This window comes from Lithobates pipiens, unplaced genomic scaffold (genome assembly GCF_037356315.1).
Source record: "Lithobates pipiens isolate NorthernLeopardFrog02 unplaced genomic scaffold, aLitPip1_a1.2 Scaffold_16, whole genome shotgun sequence".
Classification (NCBI taxonomy): domain Eukaryota; kingdom Metazoa; phylum Chordata; class Amphibia; order Anura; family Ranidae; genus Lithobates; species Lithobates pipiens.
This window is the reverse complement of record NW_027507748.1, coordinates 498,079,396-498,105,354: the sequence shown is the minus strand read 5'-3', so window position 1 is coordinate 498,105,354 and position 25,959 is coordinate 498,079,396. Positions and strand designations below refer to the sequence as shown.

General features: G+C 43.6%; 1 protein-coding gene across 8 annotated transcripts in view; it reads left to right on the top strand.

Moving 5' to 3' along the window:
* Positions 1 to 6,205: 6,205 nt before the first annotated feature.
* The window catches only part of SCEL (sciellin), a 124,349-nt gene continuing 104,595 nt past the window's right edge, over positions 6,206 to 25,959 (top strand). For all 8 annotated transcript variants that reach the window (XM_077483071.1, XM_077483073.1, XM_077483070.1 and 5 more), the window contains exon 1: positions 6,206 to 6,356. The gene's annotated coding sequence lies outside the window, so the exon portion shown is untranslated. The remainder of the gene's footprint in view (positions 6,357 to 25,959) is intronic.

The following is a 25,959-nucleotide window of genomic DNA, read 5'->3' as shown; positions in this document are numbered from 1 at the left end:
TTGTCCTTGACTATTGTTTAAATTGGTTTGATGTTCCGAAAAACTTAAGTGTGACAAACATGCAAAGGAACAGGAAATGAGGAAGGGGGCAAACACTTTTTCACACCACTGTATGCTGCCATAGATTGGCGTCAGGAAAGGAAAATTTCATTAAGTATTTGATAAAATTTTCCATTTTCCTGATGCCAACATGGCAGCATACATGTGATGAATAACAAGCTAAACAGGGAGGGCTAAAATGTATAATCAAACTTTATTGCAATGGACATGGAAGCCTGGACCATTATTTAGTCAAAGTCCATTGATGTATTTCTCTAGCTTTCCTTTTATGGATTTAAACAGTTCCTGTGGGTGGATATAGGGGCAGAGCTATATTATATGTATGCTGCCATGTTGGCGTCAGGAAAGTTCTCTGTCTTGAAAAGGTTGAGAAAGGCTGCATTATTAATATTATTAGGGTTGCACCGATATCACTGAATCAGGGGCGTAACTAGAAATCACAGGGCCCCATAGCAAAATGTTGTATGCCCCCCCCCCCACCAAAAAAAAAAAATGAACTAATGCCATTGAACAACAGACTACCACACCCATGTGGCACAGTACCCAGGCAACAGCTTATATTAATTTTGAACAACAAAGTATGCAGTATACTGTATGCAGCCCCTGAAGGGAACACATTGCAGACCTCCAGGCCTTCTAACCAATTTCTGTTCTGTTATATAAAATGAAATAGTTCAACTCACCATAATGCCAAATCAGTGGGATCCCTGAGCGTGTCACTTGCCATCATCGCCTGCCACCAGATGCAGATTGTAACTTGTCACACGTTGCGGAATGTCACCTACCACATGTTGCGGATTGTCCACTTGCCACATCCCAGATTGTCACTTGCCAAGTCACCTGCCACACATTATGGATTGTCACTTGCCACGTCCTGGATTGTCACTTGCCACACATTATGGATTGTCACTTGCCACGTCACTTGCCACACATTATGGATTGTCACTTGCCACGTCCTGGATTGTCACTTTCCACACATTAAGGATTGTCACTTGTCACATCACCTGCTACACGTTGTGGATTGTCCACTTGCCACGTCGCCTGCCACCAGATGCAGATTGTCACTTGTCACACGTTGCAGAATGTCACCTGCCACATGTTGCGGATTGTCCACTTGCTACATCCCGGATTGTCACTTGCCACGTTACCTGCCACACATTACGGATTGTCACTTGCCATGCCCTAGATTGTCACTTGCCACGTCCCGGGTTGTCACTTGCCACGTCACCTGCCACACATTATGGATTGTCACTTGCCACGTCACCTGCCACACATTACGGAATGTCACTTGCCACGTCACGGATTTTCACTTGCCACGTCCCCTGCCACATGTTACGGATTGTCACTTGCCACATCCAGGTTGTCACTTGCCACGTCACCTGCCACACATTACGGATTGTCACTTGCCACGTCATTACAGATTGTCACTTGCCACATCCTAGATTGTCACTTGCCACACATTATGGATTGTCACTTGCACGTCCCGGGTTGTCACTTGCCACGTCACCTGCCACACATTACGGATTGTCACTTGTCACGTCACAGATTTTCACTTGCCACGTCACCTGCCACATGTTATGGATTGTCACTTGCCACATCCAGGTTGTCACTTGCCATGTCACCTGCCACACGTTATGGATTGTCACTTGCCACGTCCCTGGTTGTCACTTGCCACGTCGCCTGCCACACATTATGGATTGTCATTTGCCACGTCATGGATTTTCACTTGCCACGTCACCTGCCACACGTTACGGATTGTCACTTTCCACATCCCGGGTTGTCACTTGCCACGTCGCCTGCCACACATTATGGATTGTCACTTGCTCTGCCACTTTCCTGCTGTGTCACAGAGTCAGGCAGCAGATTATCAGTCAGGCAGCAGAGAGATAATGTCATCTCTCTGCTTCCTGGCTGCCTGCACAGTGAGGGGGGAACTGCACTGCAGGGATGCAGGGCGGCGAGAGATGATGTCATCTCTATGCTCCCCCGCCCATCAGCTCCCTGATTGGCCAGCCCGCTTATGCCCACTCTCTCACCAGCTGACCAGCCACTCTCATCCGCCTCCCACTATCACCCGCGGAGCCTCTGACCGCCCGATCTCACCCGCGGAGCCGCCCGCTCTCACCCGCGGAGCCGCGGACTACCCGCGGACCGCCCGCTCTCACCCGCGGAGCCGCCCACGGACCGCCCGCTCTCACCCGCGGAGCCGCCCGCGGACCGCCCGCTCTCACCCGCGGAGCCGCCCGCGGACCACCCGCGGACCCGCGGAATACCCGCGGACCGCCCGCTCTCACCCGCGAAGCCGCCCGCTATCTCCCGCAGAGCCGCGGTGCCTGTCCTCACCGGGCCCCACTTGACTGCGGGCCCCATAGCGCCCGCATGTGTTGCTATGGCGGTAGTTCCGCCACTGCATTGAATACAAGTACAAGTAACATTACTTTTTTTCAGGTACTCGCTGATACCGATTACAGATACTTTTTCTTAATGGCATGTGACCGTTTTTTATTTTTATTTATTTCTTTTTTTACAATTTTATTTTTTATAATTTATTTTTTAATTATTTTTTACATTTTTTTGTTATTTTTTTACAATGCTTTCTTTTTTGGAGGGGGTGGGGGGAGTGGATGGTGTCAGTGTTTTTTTAATTTATTTATTTTTACAATTTTAACTCTTTTTTTTGTTTAATAAATGTTTATTAAAGATAAACAACAAACATATACTGTTAAATCCACATACAGCACCCAGTCCCATAAACCAGGGGACAGGATTAGTAATTAGCATCAGAGCATCTTAGGGCAAACACAGTAAAGCAATAACGGAAGTGCCCGTGAAGAAAAAAAAAAAAACAAAAAAAAAACACAAAAGCAAAACCGAAAAGCATTCAAGAGATAATGAGCAAAGTACACAGCTCTGATTCAAGGACCAGGTATCATGTTGTCTATCACAGAAACTGAGAGATAACAGAAAAAGGCAAGAGAGTGTAAAAAGGGGGGGGGGGGGGAAGAGAAGGAGAGGAGGGTCAAGGAGGGGAGAAAGAGGGTGGGGGTACGGTGGCTCGCGTGGTGGCATGTAGAAACTTAGTTTGCGCTGCTCAGTGGGGCTGCGCTAAGATATCTGCGTAAAATGTAGTGGAGGCGAATTCTTTCCAACAAGCCCAAGTCAAGAGGGTTTTTTGTGAGGAATTCTTATTGGCATGAGTGATGTCCTCCATGAGGTAAACTGCCTCGATTTTACGCATCGATACAATTTTAACTCTTAAATATTTATTAACATTTTTTTTTTATATTATTTTTTTATCAGCCCTGTTGGGGGTGGCTTTGGTGAGATATCAGGGGTCTAAACCCCTGACACCTCCCCTTTGAGACAGAGAAAGGGACTGAGGACACAAATTCCCCAGTTCCTTTTCTCTGCAGCCTCAGCTGCACTGAAGATGAATGGACAGGAGATATAGGCTCCTGTTCATTCATAAACTAAGACATTGTGAACACAGTTTAATATACTCAGTTATGAATGAACAGAGTCAGTGGTCACTGACTCTGTGCATTCAGAAAAGGAATGGTAAATTACATACAGTGCCTTGCGAAAGTATTCGGCCCCCTTGAACTTTTCAACCTTTTCCCACATTTCAGGCTTCAAACATAAAGATATAACATTTTTATTTTTTGTGAAGAATCACCAACAAGTGGGACACAATAGTGAAGTGGAACGAAATCTATTGGATTTTTGAAACTTTTTTAACTAATAAAAAAATGAAAAGTGGGGCGTGCAAAATTATTTGGCCCCCTTGCGTTAATATTTTGTAGAGCCACCTTTTGTTGCGATTACAGCTGCAAGTCACTTGGAGTATGTCTCTATCAGTTTTGCACATCGAGAGACTGAAATTCTTGCCCATTCTTCCTTGCAAAACAGCTTGAGCTCAGTGAGGTTGGATGGAGAGCGTTTGTGAACAGCAGTTTTCAGCTCTTTCCACAGATTCTCGATTGGATTCAGGTCTGGACTTTGACTTGGCCATTCTAACACCTGGATACGTTTATTTGTGAACCATTCCTTTGTAGATTTTGCTGTATGTTTGAGATCATTGTCTTGTTGGAAGATAAATCTCTGTCCCAGTTTCAGGTCTTTTGCAGACTCCAACAGGTTTTCATCCAGAATGGTCCTGTATTTGGCTGCATCCATCTTCCCCTCAATTTAAACCACCTTCCCTGTCCCTGCTGAAGAAAAGCAGGCCCAAACCATGAAGCTGCCACCACCATGTTTGACAGTGGGGATGGTGTCTTGAGGGTGATGAACTGTGTTGCTTTTACGCCAAACATATCGTTTTGCATTGTGGGCAAAAAGTTTGATTTTGGTTTCATCTGACCAGAGCACCTTCTTCCACATGTTTGGTGTGTCTCCCAGGTGGCTTGTGGCAAACTTTAGACAAGACTTTTTATGGATATCTTTGAGAAATGGCTTTCTTCTTGTCACTCTTCCATAAAGGCCAGATTTGTGCAGTGTACGACTGATTGTTGTCCTATGGACAGACTCTCCCACTGCAGCTGTAGTTCTCTGCAGTTCATCCAGAGTGATCATGGGCCTCTTGGCTGCATCTCTGATCAGTCTTCTCCTTGTCTGAGCTGAAAGTTTAGAGGGACGGCCAGGTCTTGGTAGATTTGCGGTGGTCTGATACGCCTTCCATTTCAAAATGATCGCTTGCACAGTGCTCCTTGGGATGTTTAAAGCCTGGGAAATCTTTTTGTATCCAAATCCGGCTTTAAACTTCTCCACAACAGTATTACGGACCTGCCTGGTGTGTTCCTTGGTCTTCATGATGCTCCCTGAGACTATCACAGAGCAGGTGCATTTTCAAGTCCTAAATTACTACTTGTAGTAAAAAATAAAGATACCAGTCATCTCAGAGGCCTACGTGCATTGGTACCAGCACGCCAGTTGAAAGAGTTCCTCTTAAAACCTTACAGATGAGTTACTTTGAATAAGATGGGGGATGCACAGAAAGAGGAGACTGGGCTGCCATATTGTAGGGTTTTCTGAAGTATGAGACCTCCTAGCTTTATACTGTAATGTTATTCACTGTAGGCCAATACCTTTATGTTATTAGTACCAGTGGCGACTGGTGCTCCATCGGTTGGGGGGCGGCAGACTGACCTCACCCCCCCATCGCTGCAAGCCCACCACCACCCGCCGGTCACCACCCCCCCCTCAGTCGCCGGCTCTCTTACCCTGTGTTGGAGATAATAGGGGGCTCTGTGCAGGCTCCGTGCCCAGGGATGCCAGATGCGGTCAGCGACAGGGGAGATCGAAGTTGGTGGGGATCGATGAGGTGTCAGTAGTGTCATGCGGTGATCTGTGTGCGCTCCTCTCTTCTGCAGCCACAGGAGGAGCTGATAGCACTCTGCATGGAGATTGATTATCATTTCATGCCAATCGGAAATGGGTCACAATCCACTTCCTGATTGGCCGGGAGAAGGATCAGTGTGCCTCTGGCTCTAATCATGTGCTTCAAACCCCCCCCCCATTGCAATCCATGAGTCTGGCTCCCTGCATGTTGATTAGGGGGCTGGAGGCATGGAAAGGGAGGGTGGTGCCCGTGCGCCCCCAATGGACGGGCCGCCACTGATTAAACTGTCCAAGGTAAAAAAAAACAGAAAAAAAACACATACCTTAACTTTTGCAGTAATACGTTGAGCATCTAACTGGTTGGCAAGCTCTGCTGGCCCAAGGATATATTATGAGATAGCATCAAGAGCCTTTTTGGTGTTTAGGCTGTCTTATCTAAAGCATAGGGTTAAAAATTTTTAAGAATACTATCATTCTCCAGCTTTACAGCTTGTAACATGATAAGCAGCATTCTTCAGGTAGTTCTCTGTATCTACCCTCAAGCAATGCTCATATGAGCTAAAAGTTTTTCTACCTACAAATGCGCTGTTGTGTATATATATATATATATATATATATATATATATATATACTATATACAGTAGATATAAATGCACAGCCTGCTATATAAATACCAGTAGTGACTGTTGTTGACTAGTAAGCACTGAATCGCCAGTTATGTAAAAAATGCAAAAGTGACACACACAAGCCCTTAATACGTTGAAAGAATTTGCAGGTGACACCCTTTTCCACACCCCTGCCTCCTACAGGAGTGACTCACATTCTGTAAGGGAAAGAGAACTTGCGGAGGTTTTTTTCCTTCGCTCACAGAAGCCTGGCTATACCTGCATAGCAGGTGACTTACTTTGTCTGCCTGATAAGACCATTGTTCTTGCTGCAGAGTGCCCTGTGTTTGTAAGGTAGGTTGATACTGACATTATCTTGCCCCTTTTATGCCTGTCTGTGTAATGATAATTAAGAGCAGGCAGATGTCTCATTGAGAACAAAGGGTGGTGATACAACTGGCTGTCCTTGAATGCCTCAAGCAGTGCCAGGACCCACTTCAATCTTCCAAGTGATGAATGAGGGGAATATATGTCGATTAAAAGCTTTCTTCCATTGTTCCATTAGACAAAAACTGATATAATGGTTGCTTGCTGAATTCTCTAAATTTGTATTTATTTTTTCTAAATGTAAATGCTTTGTATTATATTTGCATATATATGGAATGCTCGTCTGTTCATTTGTGAATATAGATTTTTACAAACTGCAACAGCGTCATCAGAATTTAACATGGACAGTATGTCTTTATCTTTTCTTGACTGTGCAAACTAAACTTATTCTACTCAACTGAAAAAACAACATCATTTTGCTACCAAATGTCTATTTTATATGCCTTAATTGCAGCCAGGTGTTCATTAGAGACTTAGTATAGTTATTTAGGTATGTACTTTATGTCAGACATACCTACCAACATGAATATATATTCTTTATAAGGAGCTAATTAGTATTATGGCAATTAAACAGATATATTAAAGGGCTAGTAAAATTAAAATACAAGTTACCTTTATATAAAATAACTTACTGTATGTCATTCACAGATATACTATGTCTGTAATAGTCTCCATATTTGTACAAAATTTGAGAGTGAGACATTAGGAATTGCATTTGCTATAAAACAGAATATGCTGTTCTTTGATATCATCCATGCTTCTACTTAGGTACTGGTGATGTAGCCAGGGTCCCACAGATGCCTTCTGGGAAGGCTACGCCACCAGTGCCTTCCAGGGAGTTTTTCTTCCTAAACTATGGGATTTGGTAAGATCCCAGGGACAAAAAAAAGGCTTTTTCTTCAACAGGTGAGTCCAAAGGTTGATAGCTCATGTGTGAGATGAGGTGGGTCAACAGAGAAGAAGTAAGAAGAATCTGACAGGCAAGATGACAGCATGGGTTTGGCAGAGAAGGAGAAAAGGCACATTAGCATGCAGCAATTTGGACACTATATCAGCAGAGGAATTTTTGATTCCTGGCCGAAGGGCCGGCCACTGTAATGCACAATGGCCACGTTCACTTCCTTCTCCCACTTTCTATTTATTTACCCCTGTGTTGTAAGATTTTTGTATGTTTTCGTTGATTGTGTTACACGTTTGTCACTGTACGACTGGTAGGATGTGGGTCCTCGGGCCTACCCTGAAAGTCTTTGGAGGGGGTGGACATGGCCTTCTGGCTTTGTTTCGCCCTCTCTCATGGGGTCTCCCTTCAGGGGAGCCCCACCAAGTACTTCGGTGGATCTGTTTCGGCAGACCCTCCAGAGAATGGGGTCCATCTTGTTTCTGCCAGAAGGGCCATAGTGAGTACCTCAGTCCCTGTCTGGACCTGTAGTGCAAAGCGGATTTTCTTTTAGTAAATAACCCCCAATGTGTACTTCTTTACCAGCATTTTGACTCAAGTAATGGAAATAGAGGTTAAGAATAAATATGAAGCTAGAATGAGATAACATACCAGAAGAAGACCTGTATCTGGTGATATAGCACCTTTATCCCTGTTTCCTCTTTCACAAGTAACAGCATTAGTGACAGCTCTTTTGGGAATTTACTTAAGTTCCTCTTAAATTACACATGACAGTTCAGTGATCCCATCTGTGGACTCAGGCAGCCTATAAAAAGACAAGCTTATCCAACCTAACCTGGAAGAACTAGTTCTGTAAGTTTATACTGTCATGAACAGCCAAAGACTGCATTTCAAACATATCTGTACTCTGTCTCGGTTAAGATTTTTCATTGTCTTGTCATTTTTGTCAAATTAAGGGGAGTAGTAATTATTTCTTGGACTAAAGAGAAACAGCAGTAGACATATAATTATTGTCCATTTTATGACACTGCAAGATTTAGTTATGGACATTTGTTCTGGTTACTATGTGTAGGAAAAGAGGAGACGTTTGGTCTGATTCACTGAAGGCTTTGAGAATGTTCACTAAAAATAAATAGTGTGAATATTTACCTCAATGATCGTAATGGGAAAATGGAAGTGAATATTCATACACTATTTTGAGTAAAGATTCTCTCCTCCTTAAGTAAGCCTCTATGGCTTATTCAATAACAGTGCAAAAAGTGGCAGACCAATCTCCTGAGCTCTTGTGGAGGTGGCCGATACAACTTTAAGGGGCCCAGGGGTCAGAAGAAGGCAGGATGGGTGAAGTTGAGCCGTGTTGTGCACTATAGAAATGATCTTGCATCTTCTGCTGCTCTTTGTGTCATTGAGCTCAGACATCAAGCTCTTTATTGCCACCTCTGGCTACTATGTGCATGTGCACCCCTCATGTGAGCTGCCTGTACTGTGCTCCTCTGTGTCAGCAACATGTCAGCTTTGTGAAAATGAGCTGGGACTAGATAAGAAGACCTTCTTTACAAGTAGGGGCTGTGAAGGAAAGGGAGGGGGCTGTTTGTGTACAGGGAGGGGCCAGAGGCTTGTGTGTTTACAGATTTGTGTATGTGTGGGGCTGACATATATATATATATACAAGGGGGAGGGCTGACATATAAACAGATGTGAAGGGGCTGACATATATACAGGTGTGGGGGTCTGATATATATATATATATATATATATATATATATATATATATACAGATGTGTGTGTGTGTGGGGGGGGGGGGGGGGGTTGGAGTGTCATATATACATGTCAGAGGGGACTGGCATATATACAGGTGTGTGTGGGGTGGGGCTGACATATAAACAGGTGTGAGGAGGACTGGTATGCATACAGGTGTGGGGGGGGGGGGCTGACACATATACAGGTGTGGGGGGGCTGACACATATACAGGTATAGTGGGGCTGATATATATACAGGTGGGAGGGGGGCTGGCATATATACAGGTGGGGGGACTGACATTTATACAGGTGTGGGGGGGCTGGCATATATACAGGTGTGGGGGCTGGCATATATACAGGTGGGAGGGGGGCTGGCATATATACAGGTGGGAAGGCTGACATATATAAAGGTGTGAGGGGGCTGGCATATATACAGGTGTGGGGGCTGGCATATATACAGGTGTAAGGGTGGCTGGCATATATACAGGTGTGGGGAGGCTGACATATATAAAGGTGTGAGGGGGCTGGCATATATACAGGTGTGTGGGGGCTGGCATATATACAGGTGTGTGGGGGCTGAAATATATAAAGGTGTAAGGAGGCTGGCATATATACAGGTGTGTGGGGGCTGGCATATATACAGGTGTAAGAGTGGCTGGCATATATATAGGTGTGGGGAGGCTGACATATATAAAGGTGTGTGGGGGCTGGCATATATAGAGGATTGAGGGGGGCTGACATATATACAGGATTAAGGAGGAAGGCTAAGTGCATACAGGTGAGGTGGCCGGTGTGTGGATTCAGTGGGATGGCCCATAGGCAGGCCTGGGGAATGTTGGTGGTCAGGCTCGGGGGGGGGGGGGGGGTTAATGCTGCATAATTCTTTTGGTTGTAAAATAGTTCTTTTTGAATGGAGATCTGCACATCAGACCAAAAAGAGAGACGACTGGGGCTGCCCAAGGGACAAAAGCATGTCGTCTCAAAAGAGGGTCAGTCCCTCCAAATGAGGGGCAATTGTGAGCTAGGCTGTAGTTTTTATTTAACTAGCAGCTTTTTCCTTCTTTCGTTATATACACTCACTGGCCACTTTATTAGGTACACCTTGCTAGTACTGGGTGGGACCCCCTTTTGCCTTCAGAACTGCCTTAATTCTTCGTGGAGTAGATTTAGCAAGTTTCTGGAAACATTCCTCAGAGATTTTGGTCCATATTGATATGAAAGCATCACACAGTTGCTGCAGATTTGTCGACTGCACATCCATGATGCCAATCTCCCGTTTCACCACATTCCGAAGGTGCTATATGGGATTGAGATCTGGGGCCTGTGAAGGCCATTGGAGTACAGTGAACTCCTTGCCATGTTCAAGAAACCAGTGGTGAGATGATTTGAGCTTTGTGACATGGTGCATTATCCTGCTGGAAGGAGCCATCAGAAGATGGGCACACTGTAGTCATAAAGTGATGGACATGGTCAGCAACAATACTCAAGTAGACCGTGGCATTTAAATGATGCTCAATTGGTTCTAAAGGGCCAAAAGTGTGTTAAGAAAATATCCCCCACATCATTACACCACCACCACCAGCCTGAACCACTGATACAAGACAGGATGGATTCATGTTTATGCCAAATTCTGACCCTACCATCTGAATGTCGCAGCTGAAATCAAGACTCATCAGACCAGCAACGTTTTTCCCTTCTTCTATTGTCCAATTTTGTTGAGCCTGTCTAAAATGTAGCCTCAGTTTCCTGTTTTTAGCTGACAGGAGTGGCATCTGGTCTTCTGATTCTGTAGCCCATCTGCTTCAAGGTTCAATGTGTTGTGCATTCAGAGATGATATTCTGCATATCTTGGTTGTAACAAGTGGTTATTTGAGTTACTGACTATAATCTTGAACCAGTATGCCCATTCTCCGCTGACCTCTGACATCAACAAGGCATTTTAATTCACACAACTGCTGCTCACTGGATATTTTCTCTTTTTCAGACCATTCTCTGTAAACCCTAGAGATGACTGTGCGTGACAATCACAATAGATCAGCAGATTTTTTTTTAAATACTCAGACCAGCCCGTGTGGCACCAACAATCATGCCATGTTCAAAGTCACTTAAATCCCCATTCTTCCCTATTCTGATGCTCGGTTTGAACTTCAGAAAGTTGTCTTCACAATGTCTAGATGTCTAAATGCATTGAGTTGCCGCCATGTGATTGGCTGATTAGCAATTTGTGTTACCAAGTAATTGAACAAGTGTACTTAAAAAAGTGGCTGGTGTGCACTCTACTGTGCAAACGTTTTAGGCAGATGTGAAAAATTCTGTAAATTAATAATGCTTTCAGAAGTATAAATGTTAATAGTTGAACAGAGGAGAACTCAAATCATATCAATATTTAGCATGACCCCCCTTTGGGTCCAAAACAGCATCAATTCTTAAATTTTTCCAGGTACACCTGCAGACAGTTTTTGAAGGAAATCAGCAGGTTGGTTGTTCCAGGCATCTTGGAGAACTAACCGCAGATCTTTTGTGGATGTAGCTGCCTTACGGTCTTCATGTAATCTCAGACAGACTCAATGTTGAGATCAGGGATCTGTGGAGGCCAAACCAACACCTATATATAAGTGTTAATAGTTTATTTTTAGCCATTAACAAAATGAAAAGTAAATGAACAGGAGTGAAATCCAAATCAAACCAATATTTGGTGTGAACACCCTTTGCCTTCAAATCAGCATTAATTCTTGATTTCCTCTAGGACTCCTTGTTGTTCTTTACACTGAAGATAGTACTTTTTGGCATTGACTGTATGATTAGGCTCATTGTTCTGCTGCAGAATGAATTTGGGGCCAACCACACACCTCCCTGATGATTTGACATGATGGATAAGTATCTGCCTGTATTTTTCCAGCACTGAGGACATCATTGATCCTGACCAAATCTCTAACTCCATTTGCAGACCCCAAACATAGAGCTAATGTCATTAATAACTATCTTCAGTGTGAAGAAGAACAAAGAGTCCTGACAGGTGATGGTGTGGCCTCCACAGATCTCAACATCGAGTTTGTTTGGGATTACATGAAGACACATAAGGATTTCAGGCAGCTACATCCACAAAAGATCTGTGGTTAGTTCTCCAGGATGCTTGGAACAACCTACCTGCTGATTTTCTTCAAAAACTGTGTGCAAGTGTACCTGGAAAAATTGAAGAATTGATGCTGTTTTGGAGGCAAAGGGGGGTCACACCAAATATTGATTTGATTTGAGTTCTCTTCTGTTCATTTACTTTCCATTTTGTTATTTGATAAAAAATAAACTATTAACACTTCTATTTCTGGAAGCATTATTGATTTACGGCATTTTTTTCAAATCTGTCTAAAACCTTTGCACAGTACCGTACCTCTCTCCATATTCTACATTGTATTGAAGAATATATGGAACAAAACAGAACAGTCTATGAAGCAAAGAATCTTTCACTCTAACACTTTTGGTGGCATAGTAACGAACATTACTGCAAACCGGGGTACCAAGGGGAAACCCACTCTGATTGATGGTACAAACTTAAAGAGGGAGTCCACCAGAAAAAAAATATGAAAAGCCAGCAGCTATAAACACTATAGCTGCTGACTTTTAATAAATGGACACTCACCTGTCCCAGGGTCCAGTGATGTCGGCAGCTGAGGCCGATCGAACGCTCGGCTCTCTGCTGCCGCCGCCGCCATTCTCGGTGAGGGAATCAGGAAGTGAAGCGTTGCAGCTTCACTTCCCGGTTCCCTACTGCGCATGCGCGAGTCACGCAGCACAATGGGAATGGCTCGCACTGTATCTGGGACCCGTGTGTGTCCCAGCAGACAACGCCCCGGGACAGGAAGAGGTATAGACTCCCATGGGAGTCTATGCCCGGAAGTGGGTGCAAATACCTGTCTTAGACAGGTATCTGTACCCCCTCCCCTCTGAAAGGTGCCAACTGTGGCATCGGAGGGGGGGAGGGTTCCGATGAGTGGAAGTTACACTTTAGGGTTGAACTCTGCTTTAATGCAGATATTATTCTTGGTAGAAACTGAACCAAAGACAAAAATTCTGCAAAAATACAGAACTTACTATTAACCACCATACTGTCCCAACTGGCTTCTGATAGTTTGCTGGGTAAATTTCATCATCAGTATATGGAAATGTATTGCTGCTTTTAAAAGGTTTGGTCTTGCTGAATGGCAAATCAGCTTTTGGTAACCCTTTTTTGGCAAAAATTTTAACGCTAATCTTTGGTTGCTGCGCAGTTAATGTCTCATTTTTTTTTAAAATCATGCTTTGAAATCTCATCTTTTAACTGCAGATGTATACCATGTGGTACGTGATTATTTCGAAAAATGGGTGTTTTATATTTCCTGCCAGGAGGCTTTGAAGTGGGAGGTGTAGATCATCATAAAATTCATCTTTAATAAAAGGCCCAGTTTGGATGTTCATCTAGACAAAGCAATGGCTTCAAAGCTTTTTGGGGGCACGCCAGTACAAGTGCATTCTAGCTTCACTGGGTTGATCTGTTGTTAAACAGTCACATTAGTTTACTGTCAAGTTTTATTGGAAGTATTTCTGCCTTAATTACATATAAGCTTTTCACTGTAAGCATTATAATAATTATACACCAATGATAGGAAATATATTTCCTATCATTTGGTGGCAAATATATAGTATGAGTTTTATAGACCCATTAACAGTAGGCACAACACATGAGAATTATTTCAGTGATAACTAAGGATATTTTTTATTAATGACATTCAGGTCCTGTTTATAGTGCAAAAATAGGTAAAATATGTCTTACGCCCTATACACACTATCAGTTTTCTGCTAAGTTTTTCCTTCAGATTTACCAAAACTATATAATATGAGGTCAAACCTTAGGAATTTCAATTTGTATGCAATCAGGCAGACCCTTGCACTACATGGTTTTGGTAAATCTAAGGAAAAACTGATAGTGTGTATGGGACTTTATGAGCATCAATGGTTTTATAAGACATGGATAATAAAAAAAATATAAAATAAAATAATTATGTCTTGTGTATGTATAGTATTATTTAATTTACTCTACAACAAGACTTAAACCTCTCCTCTCCCCATTAGAGATAATCTTTATTTTATCTGCACAATGGAAGTACCTGCTTCTGTATGCATTGGGGACACAGCACTGTAATATTGATCTGTAATCCCTGAATATGAGGTTCTCACCTCGATGTATCATGGGAAAGGCTCTGGCGTTTCACAGAAAATAGTATCTGTTTTAGGCTGGGTTCACACTGAAGCGATGCGGGAACGCCGCAAATCCGCGGCGGGTTCCCGCATCGCATGCCTCCCGCCGGCAGTTCACACTGCCCTATGCGGACTGCTGGGAGTGTCAGTGAAACCTTAATGACACCCCCAGATCAGTTTGCATATCGCAGTGCGATCTGCAAACTCGGACAGGAATCGGATCGCATGGTGTGAACACCCATGCGATCCGATTCTGCTGCGGACCAAAAAAAGGGTCCCGCGCAAGTTTGCGGCTGGTGCGATGCGAATTCAGCCATACTATCTGTATGGCTGAACTCGCATCGCACAGAGATTGGATGTGATTTGCACTGCAGTGCAGTACGAATCACATCCGGGTCTCCCAGCCGCAGCGGTGTGAACCTAGCCTTACCTATAGTGGCACATAAGATTCTAAGGCCTTTAATTTTAAACTAGACGGAAGGGGCTCTGCTTTTACTTTCCAATATCTTATGTATATTATAGATCAAGGTTTCTCAACCAGGGCTCTGTGGAAACCTAGGGTTTCTCCAGCGATTTCCTAATGTCTTGAACACACGGAAATTGCTTCAGAAAAGGTCCGATCGGATTATATTGTTTGAAAATCCGATCGTGTGTGGGCTCTATCGGACTTTTTCTGTCGGATATTCTGACGGAAAAAATTTGAGCAGGACCTCAAATTTTCAGATAAAAAAATCCGATCTGACTTTTTACGTTCGTTTGTTGAGCATTCCGATTGGACAAAGTGTCACGCATGCTCAGATCAAATTACGAGACCAAAGCTATTGGCTAGTAGCCTCAAAGTAGTCCCATCATAATGAACGAACGTCATCACGTTCTGAACGATCGGATTTTCCGACAACTTTGTCTGGCCGCTTGTATGCAACACCAGTTTAGGACAAAATCCGTCAGAAAAAACGGATTTTGTTGTTGGAATGTCCGATCGTGTGTACAAGGCATAATACCCCACCTATGCTGGTCATCACTGTAAGGAAGACATCTTGCATTGACATTCAACATAAGGGGTAACCCCTACATCGAACCAGCATTGTAAGAGAGCACTTTTTAGTATAATGAGACACTATAGTTTTTACAGTCTATGTTTCTTTTCTGGCAATTATTATTATTTATTTACTTTTATAATCATTGTTGAAAATTATTTTGTCATGGGGGGGGGGGGGGGCCTTTGGGTGGTAAATTCTTCCTGTTAGCTCCAATTTACTGATCACACTAATATACAATGAATTGTATTATATGTTTTTTACATTAAGGCTCAATTTCAAGATTAACATGTTTCCACTAAATACGATATATATTTTACGATGCCCATTACATTTAATACCTGTGACATCATGATTTTCTCTCCTAAACTTCTTGCTATGTCTGGGCACCAGGAGGATCTTCTGGTGCGCAGCACACAGCATATACTACAACTACATGTTCCATGACTTTTTGGGATTAAGGTGTAGTTTCTTTGCAGTTTTGTGGGCGAACAAGGAAGTACTGTGTTTTATGATGGCCATCCATAGCCCATAGCTGCCGAGAGGCTTCACCGTAACATAGGGGGAGAATCTTTGTAGTCCTCAGAGTAAAAAAAACAAAAAACAAAAACAAAAAAAAAACAAGAACAATGTAATTGATGATAAGATTGCAGTACAGGCAGAGAGAACAGGAAATTATCAGCTGATGGGATCAACTGGGATTTTTACACTTGCCAAAAAGATATAACACAGCACTTTCAATTATATATTTCACAGACCAAGTTAATTTTTAGGGTTTATAGAAACTTAACAATAGAACTCCTATAAGCCAGGACTAGGACACCTGTCAGCCTTTTGTTACTAAACCTATAAGATAGCCGTTGAATCCATGAAGTGCCCTGTAATGGGAATGTACCATCACCCTAATGTATTAACACCTAACCAAACATGACAATAATAAGTGGGAGTTTTAAGGTACACAAAAGAGTTTCCAACACAAATTCGCATAAATTCACATAAAACCTTGTTGCAGATTTTCCCCTCACCTCCTGTCTGGTGAAACAGTTCTAATTGCAATGGTATTGCAATAGCTCTTTTCGAGTGTGTACCACAGTGGTTAAATAAGACTTTGACTTTTTAGTTAGTTAGACATTTTTAGGGATAGGCAACCTCAGCACGCCCGCTGTTTTGAAACCATAAATCAGATTAATGCATCTGCCTTTAGGAGTCATAACTGCAATTGTCAGGGTTTTGCAATGTCTCATGGGACTTGGAGCTTCACCACAGCTGGAGGGCCGAGGTTGCCTACCCTGACACACTGAAACAGTTATCACCATGACAGAGAGGGGCATCTCTACAACTGAGCCCTGATAGAAATACAAATCTGATGGGGGGGGGTCTAATTATTTGGCACACTATCCAAAATTCCAAAATGTTAGCTAAATATACACCTTAATGATAAAAGTAGCCCCAGAACTGAAGAGATTATAATATATATCAGTCACAAGTCAGTCTAATGTCCTAGATTTCTGTAAGTATAAAAGGTGTGTTCTCCACAGCCTCCTATTGTTTTCACATTGAGAAAAGAAGAGAATGCTTTCAAAGGTATAATTTTCAACAAAAGCTTGTAAAAGATCATCTCTGAAACATTATACTTCCGAGCTATTGCATGTAATGGAGAAAGAATATCAAGTAGGGATTTTGTTAACCCTAAATTGTAAGGGTGTCCTTTTATTTTGATTTAACATCAACTGTATGAATACATTGGGTGACAATAAGGAGATTTATTCTGGGGACACCAATAAAGAAGGTAAGCAAAAGTTTTCTGGCAGTAGTAAAGTAGAACTTTAAAGTGATTGTAAAGCAATTTTTTTTTTTTTAAATAACAAACATATCATACTTACATACAAACATATCATACTTACATACTTACATACTCCACTGTGCAGCTTGTTTTGCACAGAGTGGCCCGGAACCTGTTCTTCTGGGGTCCCCCAGAAGTGCTTCCCCGAGGGGGTTACCTTGTGGGCGTGCTCCTGAGTCCAGAATTCGGCGTCCATAGAGGCCGAGTGCAGCTCCCCAGAGCTTGCGTCATTGGATTATTGGATTTGATTGACAGCAACAGGAGCCAATGGTTGCACTGCTATCAATCTATCCAATCAAGAGCTGAGAACCCTGGGCAGAGAGACAGCGTGTCCCTGCTGGGTCAAATTCGAGGGTTCGGGTAAGTAAAACGGGAGGGGGGGGGCTGGGGGCTAGGATGCATTAAGATGCATTAAGGTGCAAAAACACAAACTTTTACAATGCCTTTAACCTAAAAAGAAATCAGTTGAGAACAGGCAGGATTTTATTGTAGTAGAGACATTCAATGTCTCTTCTGCATTAAAGGAAAATCATGGCCAAAGCTCTTTTTGCCATACTTTTCCTGTGGGTCACAAGAGTGCAGTAAGTTCTGCACTTCTGTTACCCAGATTCAACTGATAGCAGGTTTAAGTCCACTGTTGGGTGACTTCACAAGAGCCAATCCAGGTTTGGCACTTGGCTCAGCCTCTCAATCATATTGGGAAATTGAGACTGAACTGAAATGGAATCAAAATAAGAAAAAAAACTGCAGCAATATTATGGGAAGTGTCCTGATTTTTCCGTCACATCAATCCGGTCCATTGCAATCCCATCTCTTGGCTTTTTTTTTTGATTTTTGAAAAATTGAATTAAAAATTTGAACATTTGATCAGATTACCATTTGTATGGTCAGCTTTACAGTACACATACTGTACACATAAAGCTTTGCCCAGTACGTCTAGGCATTTGAGGTGACACATTTATCAGAACTGGCCATTCACAGTATTGGCTAAAGCTACATTTAGACGACCAAATATCTGCGGCCAGGGGTTTTGTAAACGCTGTTTGTGCACACAATGAGGTTGATTTACTCAAAGGCAAATATACTGTACACTGCAAGTGCAGTTGCTCTAGATTTGAGGGGAATCTCTGAAATGAGGGAAAGCTCTGCTGATTTCTATTATCCAATCATGTTCAAGCAAAAAATTCTGTTCTTTTATTTCCCTTGCATGTGATTGAGTATTCTTTGCAAAGTGAAGCTTTGCCTCATTTTACTAAGCTCTGGAGCAAGTGCACTGGCAGTGCACAGTATATATTTGCCTATAATAAATCAACACTTTTGTGTGACTAGCAGCAGCTGTCAGATTTGTATGTTACAAATCAATGGCAGGCGCCAGGGCCGCTGATCAGGCAGTAAAGCCAGCCCTCCTGTACTGGGCCCAGGCCCCATCAGTTCAAAAGAGGGGGCCCAGGCACCTGTTGAGCAGAAGGGCCGGCTGTACTGTCATATTGCAGACACCAGTCCTCTTCTGCCTTCCCCTGCAATGCTGACAGCTTCTCCCTCTGGCTGCACTGCAGAGGATTGGTTCAAGCACATGCACCCCTTCCATCTGTTGTCTGGGCCCCCCTGTATGCCCTTTTCCCCCTCAGTGCTTCCAGCCTCCCTCCTCTTCTGCCGGAAGCTGCTGTGGGCATAAGGGGATGTTTCAGTATGGATGGAGAGCGGGCAATGGGCCAGTAAATATATAATTCATTGACCCCTTCCATTTCTAAATGAACACAGTGTGTCCATTCATCACTGAAGCATAACAAAACTGTGTTTGTGAATGTGAAAGAAGCTTCAGAGCGCTTCCAATTCATTCATCTTTGCAACTGAGGCTGCAAAGAAAGCAACTGATAAATCTATGTCCTCAGTCACTTCTCGCTAGGGGTGGAGGGGCTGTCAGGTAGGCTGTAATGACCCCCATAATTTCTAACAGCAGCCCTGCAGGCACCACTGCTGTTCACGTATATCTGCTCATCGTTTTTGGGGCATTTTGGCTGCATACAAACTGGCTGCTGGTAGTCAGCCATATTGTCAGCCATAGCACAGAGTTTGTCTGCATACAGAGGAGCGATTACCCACCTCTGACCGTGTTGACAGTGTTGATGGGGTAATCAAGCAATTTTCTTTCCTGCAAAATCGCATCGTCTAGTTAGGCTTTATTCCAACTGATTCAGCCTTTTAATTAATCGGCCAAGCTTCAGATCAAGCAGTGAACAGTATAAATCAGGAATATGTAATTTGCGGACCTCCAGCTGTTGCAAAACTACAAGTCTCATCATGCCTCTGCCTCTGGGTATCATGCTTGTGGCTGTCAGTCTTGCTATGCCTCATGGAACTTGTATTTCTGCAACAGCTGGAGGTCTGCTAATTGCATATCCCTGATATAAATGAACAATATTAGCAATAAGGTTCTAGTATAAATCCATCAACCCTCCCAACTGTCTAATATCCAAAGTTTCTCTGCTGCCTTTAAAAATTATAAATATCATATAACAATGGCAAATGGTAAAACTACCTAATTTAAGCTTTCTATGAATGAGCAGCTTTCATCTGTCAATACACTGGCAGGTCTCAATATTAATGAGGAAAGATCTGATAATTGCCCATCTTCAAAAGATTAGACATCTCACAATTTATTATTCTATTAGATTTATTTTAACATTAAAACATGTGTTCAGTTAATTAACTGATTTATTTTTTGGCTGATTGCTACTTTTCATAGTGATTTTATTATCATATTACATAAACTTTCCAGCAGAAATATCCAATAGAGGCTGATTTTTGTCCATCTAAAATGCTCCAACAATGCTGTAATGGACCAACATTTATAGCTAATTCCCATCAAATTCTATGCAGCTATTACCTTTTTGTAACACCCCCTCTCTTTAGAATGTAAGCTCTATGAGCAGGGCCCTCCTGTACCTTTTGTATTGAACTGTACTTGTGTTGTCCCCCCTATATATTGTAAAGCATTGCGTAAACAGTTGGTGATATATAAATCATGTATAATAATAATAATAATAATGATAATAATAATTATTCCAAGTCAGAAAATATGCAGAGTAGAGGTCTATGAGTACAAATACATTCTAAAGCTTTTTTATTCCCCATCAGTTGAGGTTGTGTTAATTTAAGTGTGTTCTCACACCAGCACTTTGAACCAGTCCTGGCTGCAATTTAGCCCCTTGGGCCTGTTCGTTTGTGTAGTGTGGGTGCTCCGAACAGCACCCAGGATCAGCTAAGCACACTGACCCTAGGAGCTCTTTGAAAAGTTTTCCCCGGTGGTTGTTCCACTTATGGTCCTGAGCAGTTTGCTGCAGTGTAAGTACAAACCATGCCAGAGCTTAGAACTCTCCATAAATGACTATGTACAGAAGCAGGGATCACTGATCTGGTTAGCAGCAGGGGTGGTAATATGTGTTCCTGGGACTACTTGTTTAAAGTCTAGTATGAGTGCAGACCAGCATAGGAGTAGGGAGAGGGGACAAGTAAACTCAGGCATGGTTCACTTAAACCAGTCCCAGTGTGAGCGTCTCCTTAATATGTTGCTAAATCCAACCAAAATAGTGGGTGCTTACTCACTAACTGACCATGCAGGCTCTTGTGGAGGAACAAGTACACAAGTACTTTCCTGTGCGCTACACATTCCAGCATTCACTGCAGCTGAGGAAAGTTGCCCCTGCCACTCCCCTTCTATTTTTCCCACCCACCTGATGGCGGATATGCTAAAAAGATTTATCAGCATTCACAAACTTACCATTCTACCTTAGCAATGAAATATAAGCCAGTCTCTTTCATTATGCATCTGGGTGAGGCTGACTGACAGTTCCCAATAAGCAAGCAAGATTTTGGTAATGTTCAAGTTTCAACCCCCCCTGTTGTTTTTTTTTGGGGGGTGGTGAACAACCACCACCCCAAGAGGCCGGCTGTGCGGCACTACCAACCCCCACCCCCCAGCAGCCTGCGGCACTAGTGAACCTCCCCACTGTCTGCCAGTCAGTTCTTACACCATCTAGGTGGTGGGGTGCAAGAAGCTGCTCCAGGGTCCCTCCAGCACAGCGGGTGGGCCCCATCTAGGTTGCTAGGTGCGGGCAGCGGCTCTGGTGTCCCCTCCAGCAGGGTGGATGGCGAGGTGCGAGCAGCGGTTCTGATGTTCCCTCCAGCACGGCTGGTGGTGAGGTGTGAGCAGCAGCTCCGGTGTCCGCTCCTCCAGTGGCTTCCGCCATGCGTCTCCCCTCTCTTCTTCCTAAGTGCTAGGTGTCCTGCTTCAGCTGCTGTGTCTGAGCCAATAACGAGGGAGCCAGCCGTGAGAGCCTCTGCTCTTGTACACATTGCAGGATCGAGATCAGGCTCAGATAAGTATAAGGGGGTGCCTGCATGCAGATTTTTTTTTTTTACCTTAATGCATTACTAGATGTAGATGTGGTGTATCTTGATTTTGCAAAAGCATTTGACACAGTTCCCCATAAACCTTTACTGTACAAAATAAGGTCTGTTGGCATGGACCATAGGGTGAGTACATGGATTGAAAACTGGCTACGAGGGCGAGTTCAGAGGGTGGTGATAAATGAAGAATATTCTGAATGGTCAGGGCTGGGTAGTGGGGTCCCCCAGGGTTCTGTGCTGGGACCAATAACACGCACCCCAAGTTTAGGAGGGAATTTTAAGGAAAAAAACTTTTAGGAGGGAAGTTTAACGAAAAAAACATACATTTAAATGCCCATCAATGCAGCCTTATCCATCATTGCAGCCTTGCCCAGTGTCTATGCAGCCTTGTGTCATTGCAGCCTTCTGTCTTTGTAGCCTTGTGTCATTGCAGCATTGCCCAGCCTCATTGCAGGCTATTTAAAATTGGCGCCGATCTCCGCTGACTGTGTGCAGAGAGGTGCGAGTGCCGCTGACATACACAAAGTCGATTGTACTCGGGTAGGCTCAGCTCCTCTCGGCTCCTCTCGCAGTCCCGCCCGGGTGTGACTGTGAGCAGAGCCGAGCCTAGCCGAGTACACTCGGCTATGTGTATATCGACGGCGCTCGCTCCGCTCATAATCAGCAGAGATTGGCAGGGATCGGCGTATAACAGGCACCCACGAGTTTCCCCCGATTTTAAGGGGAATAAAAAGGGTATGTTATACGCCGATAAATACAGTAATTTGTTCATAAACGACCTGGAGGATGGGGTAAACAGTTCAATCTCTATATTTGTGGACAATACTAAGCTAAGTAGGGAAATAACTTTTCCGCAGGATGTGGAAACCTTGCAAAAAGATCTGAACAAATTAATGGGGTGGGCAACTACATGGAAAATTAGGTTAAATGTAGAAAAATGTAAAATAACGCATTTGGGTGGCAAAAATATGAATGCAATCTATACACTAGGGGGAGAACCTCTCAGGGAATCTAGGATGGCAAAGGACCTGGGGGTCCTAGTAGATGATAGGCTCAGTAATGGCATACAATGCCAAGCTGCTGCTAACAAAGCAAACAGAATATTGGCATGCATTAAAAAAGGGATTAACTCCAGGAATAAAGCGATAATTCTCCCACTCTACAAGACTCTGGTCTGACCGCCCCTGGAGTATCCTGTCCAGTTCTGGGCACCAGTCCTCACGAAGGATGTACTGAAAATGGAGCGAGTACAAAGAAGGGCAAAAAAGCTAATAAAGGGTCTGGAGGACATTAGTTATGAAGAAAGGTTACGAGCACTGAACTTATTCTCTTGAGAGGGGATATGAGAGGGGATATGATTTCAATTTACAAATACCATACTGGTGACCCCACAATAGGGATAAAACTCTTTCATGGAAGGAAGTTTAACCAAACATGTGGCACTCATTAAATTTAGAAGAAGGAGGTTTAATCTTAATCTACGTAGAGGGTTCTTTACGGTAAGTGCGGCAAGGATGTGGAATTCCCTTCCACAGGCGGTGGTCTCAGCGGGGGGGGGGGGGGGCATCGATAGCTTCAAAAAAACTATTAGATAAGCACCTGAATGACTGCAACATACAGGGATATACAAGGTAATACTGACACATAATCACACACATAGGTTGGACTTGATGGACGTGTGTCTTTTTTCAACCTCACCTACTATGTAACTATGTAATGCATTAAGGTAAAAACCTTTCTGCCTTTAGAACCACTTTAAGATCTCAGGTACCTTTACTTTACCAATTATGTGTGCTACCAGTTTGGTCAGTGGTCTCACAATGTCCAGCAGAGTACTGAATAATAATAGTGTATATTAATACATTTATTTTAATGAACACAAGTACAGTTGAAGTTGTAAAAATGCAATTTGGATTTCACACTCTGGTGTTATCTGGAGTACATACTTTTGCCAACTAGTTTGCCCCTGGTTACACTTCTTTTAGCCAATTCACTTCTACTTTTTGGCTTCGCTACTGGATCTCAGTCATGTTTCAAGAGGGCCTCCAAGTTCAGGTAGGGTATATAATACTTCACTGATTTCTCCTCACAGGGACGTTGCTGGGTCTGCAAAAGAACTGGGGCTAAAGCCCATAGCAGTGGTCATAAACCTTTTTGCAGGTCCGGGGGTGGGGGGGTGAGCAATTTTTCACGGGCAAGGGCTGGTGTTGGGGCTTCAATCACCATGGCACCATGGTTGATATGGCTTTAGGGTGATTGAAGCGCATTATTTCTATTGTTACATTGTAATATATAATGAAGTGGTTCAACTCACCATAATGTAGAATCAGTGGGAGCCCTGGGGGTGTCACTTGCCACATCTCCTGCCACCAGATGCAGCTTGTTACTTGCCACCGTCGCCTATCAACAGATGCAGCATGTTACTTGCCAGTGTGGCCTGGCACTAGATGTGGATTGTCACTTGCCACTGTCATCTTCCACCAGATGCAGATTACCACGTGCCACCGTCACCTGCCACCAGATGTGGATTGCCACTTGCCACTGTTGCCTGCCACTAGTTGCGGATTGTCACTTGCTATTGTCGCCTGCCACCAGATGTGGATTGCCACTTGCCACTGTTGCCTGCCACTAGTTGCGGATTGTCACTTGCTATTGTTGCCTGCCACCAGATGTGGATTGTCACTTGCCACTGTCGCCTGCCACCAGATGTGGATTGTCACTTACCATGCCAGCCAGTGCCACCAAATGTGCATTGTCACTGCATTGGTGCATTGGTGGCAGGCTGGCAGCACTGGTCCATTTAGCACAGAGGCAGGTGCAGTTGTCGATTCTGAGTGAGGGCGGTAGTGCAGTGATGCAGGGTGGGCAGTGAGAAATGATGTAATCTCGCTCCTCTCTGCCACACCTCCGACTTTGAAGAGGCCCAGCTGTGAGGACGGAAGAGCGGTGATGCAGTGCGGGTGGAGAAAGATGATGTTATCTCTGGCCGTCCGCCTGCTCCCTTCTCTCATCTGCCTGTCCGGCTCTCATGCAGCTTGCCTGCTCGCCACACCCACGGCCCAGCTGCAGAGAGGCCACAGCCCACTGGATAGGCAGGGACTCCTGCGGTAAGAGACTGAGGGCTATGGGCCCCAGATTCGGAGCTATAGCCCCAATAGCCTCCCCCTAACAACGCCACTGCCTGGGGACAACCTTTTTACCAGACAGGAAGTGAGGTTATTTCTCGAGCAGAGCTTCTTATAGCAGCAAACCTGTCAGGAGTTTTTCCAATTATTTCCCACTCTTCCCAAAGCTTTAAAACGTTTTGGCTATAGATATAATATAAAAAAACGATCTACCCTTAGTTTACTGAAGCTCTGCTGATTTCAATCATCCAATCATATCCAAGCAAAAATACCTTTTTTTTTTTCTTGCACATGACTGGGTAATCTTCTTCTGCAATGTGGATTTTTACCAGATTCACTAAGCTATGAGAAAATTACCTTGCAAAGTAAAAATTCCTTTGCAAAGTGAACAGCCTCTTTGTCTTTAGCTTATCAACCCTTTACGTCCAAACAGATATAAATGATTTAAACACCAGACAGGTACAATCTCCAGACTCATTGTCTAGGTTACTTTACTATCCGTGTTGCCCCTAGCAACCCTACCTGATGAAGTCCATTATTTTATGTGAGTGACCCAATATATACAGAATGGAACTGCAGTACTTTTGATAGAGCTAATACAGCAAAGACAGAATTCAGATATACAAGAGCAATCAGACTACTCCTATTCAAGTCTTTGCACCTGAGAGCTTGTCTCAGAAAAGTATTTGTGTTTATGCTTTACATTACAGGGTGTTGGAGAGAGTAGGAAAGTGGTATAGGCAAAGCCTTTTGGTCGTAGCTTTAAAAGGAACAATAGCAGACAGAATACAGTACATTTTCAAGGAACACAAACAATTAGAACAGGTTTTCAGACTTGTAAAACTGCTTATTCTAGTGTGCTGTAGAGCATCTGCCAGACCCATTGGCATTAGGGAGTTGTCCGATCTCATAACTTGTTCTTTGGTGACTTTAATGAAGATAAAACAAGAACGGACATTATACGAAGCAGGACTTGTTTTTTTAACTTAGATCATGACTACAGGGGTTACAAGGGCTGCAGTAGTTCCTGGGTCCATTCAATTAAAGTGGTTGTAAACCCTCATGCCACGTACACACGACCGGACTTTCCATCAGAATAAATTCTGACGGTCTTTCCGACGGAGTTCTGACCAAACGGACTTGCCTACACATGATCACACCAAAGAACGCGATGAAGTACGACGGGACTCGGAAAGGAAGTTCAATAGCCAGTAGCCAGTAGCTGCCCTTGTGTCGCATTTGTTCCGCTGGACTAGAATACAGACGAATGGTTTTCCCGATAGGAA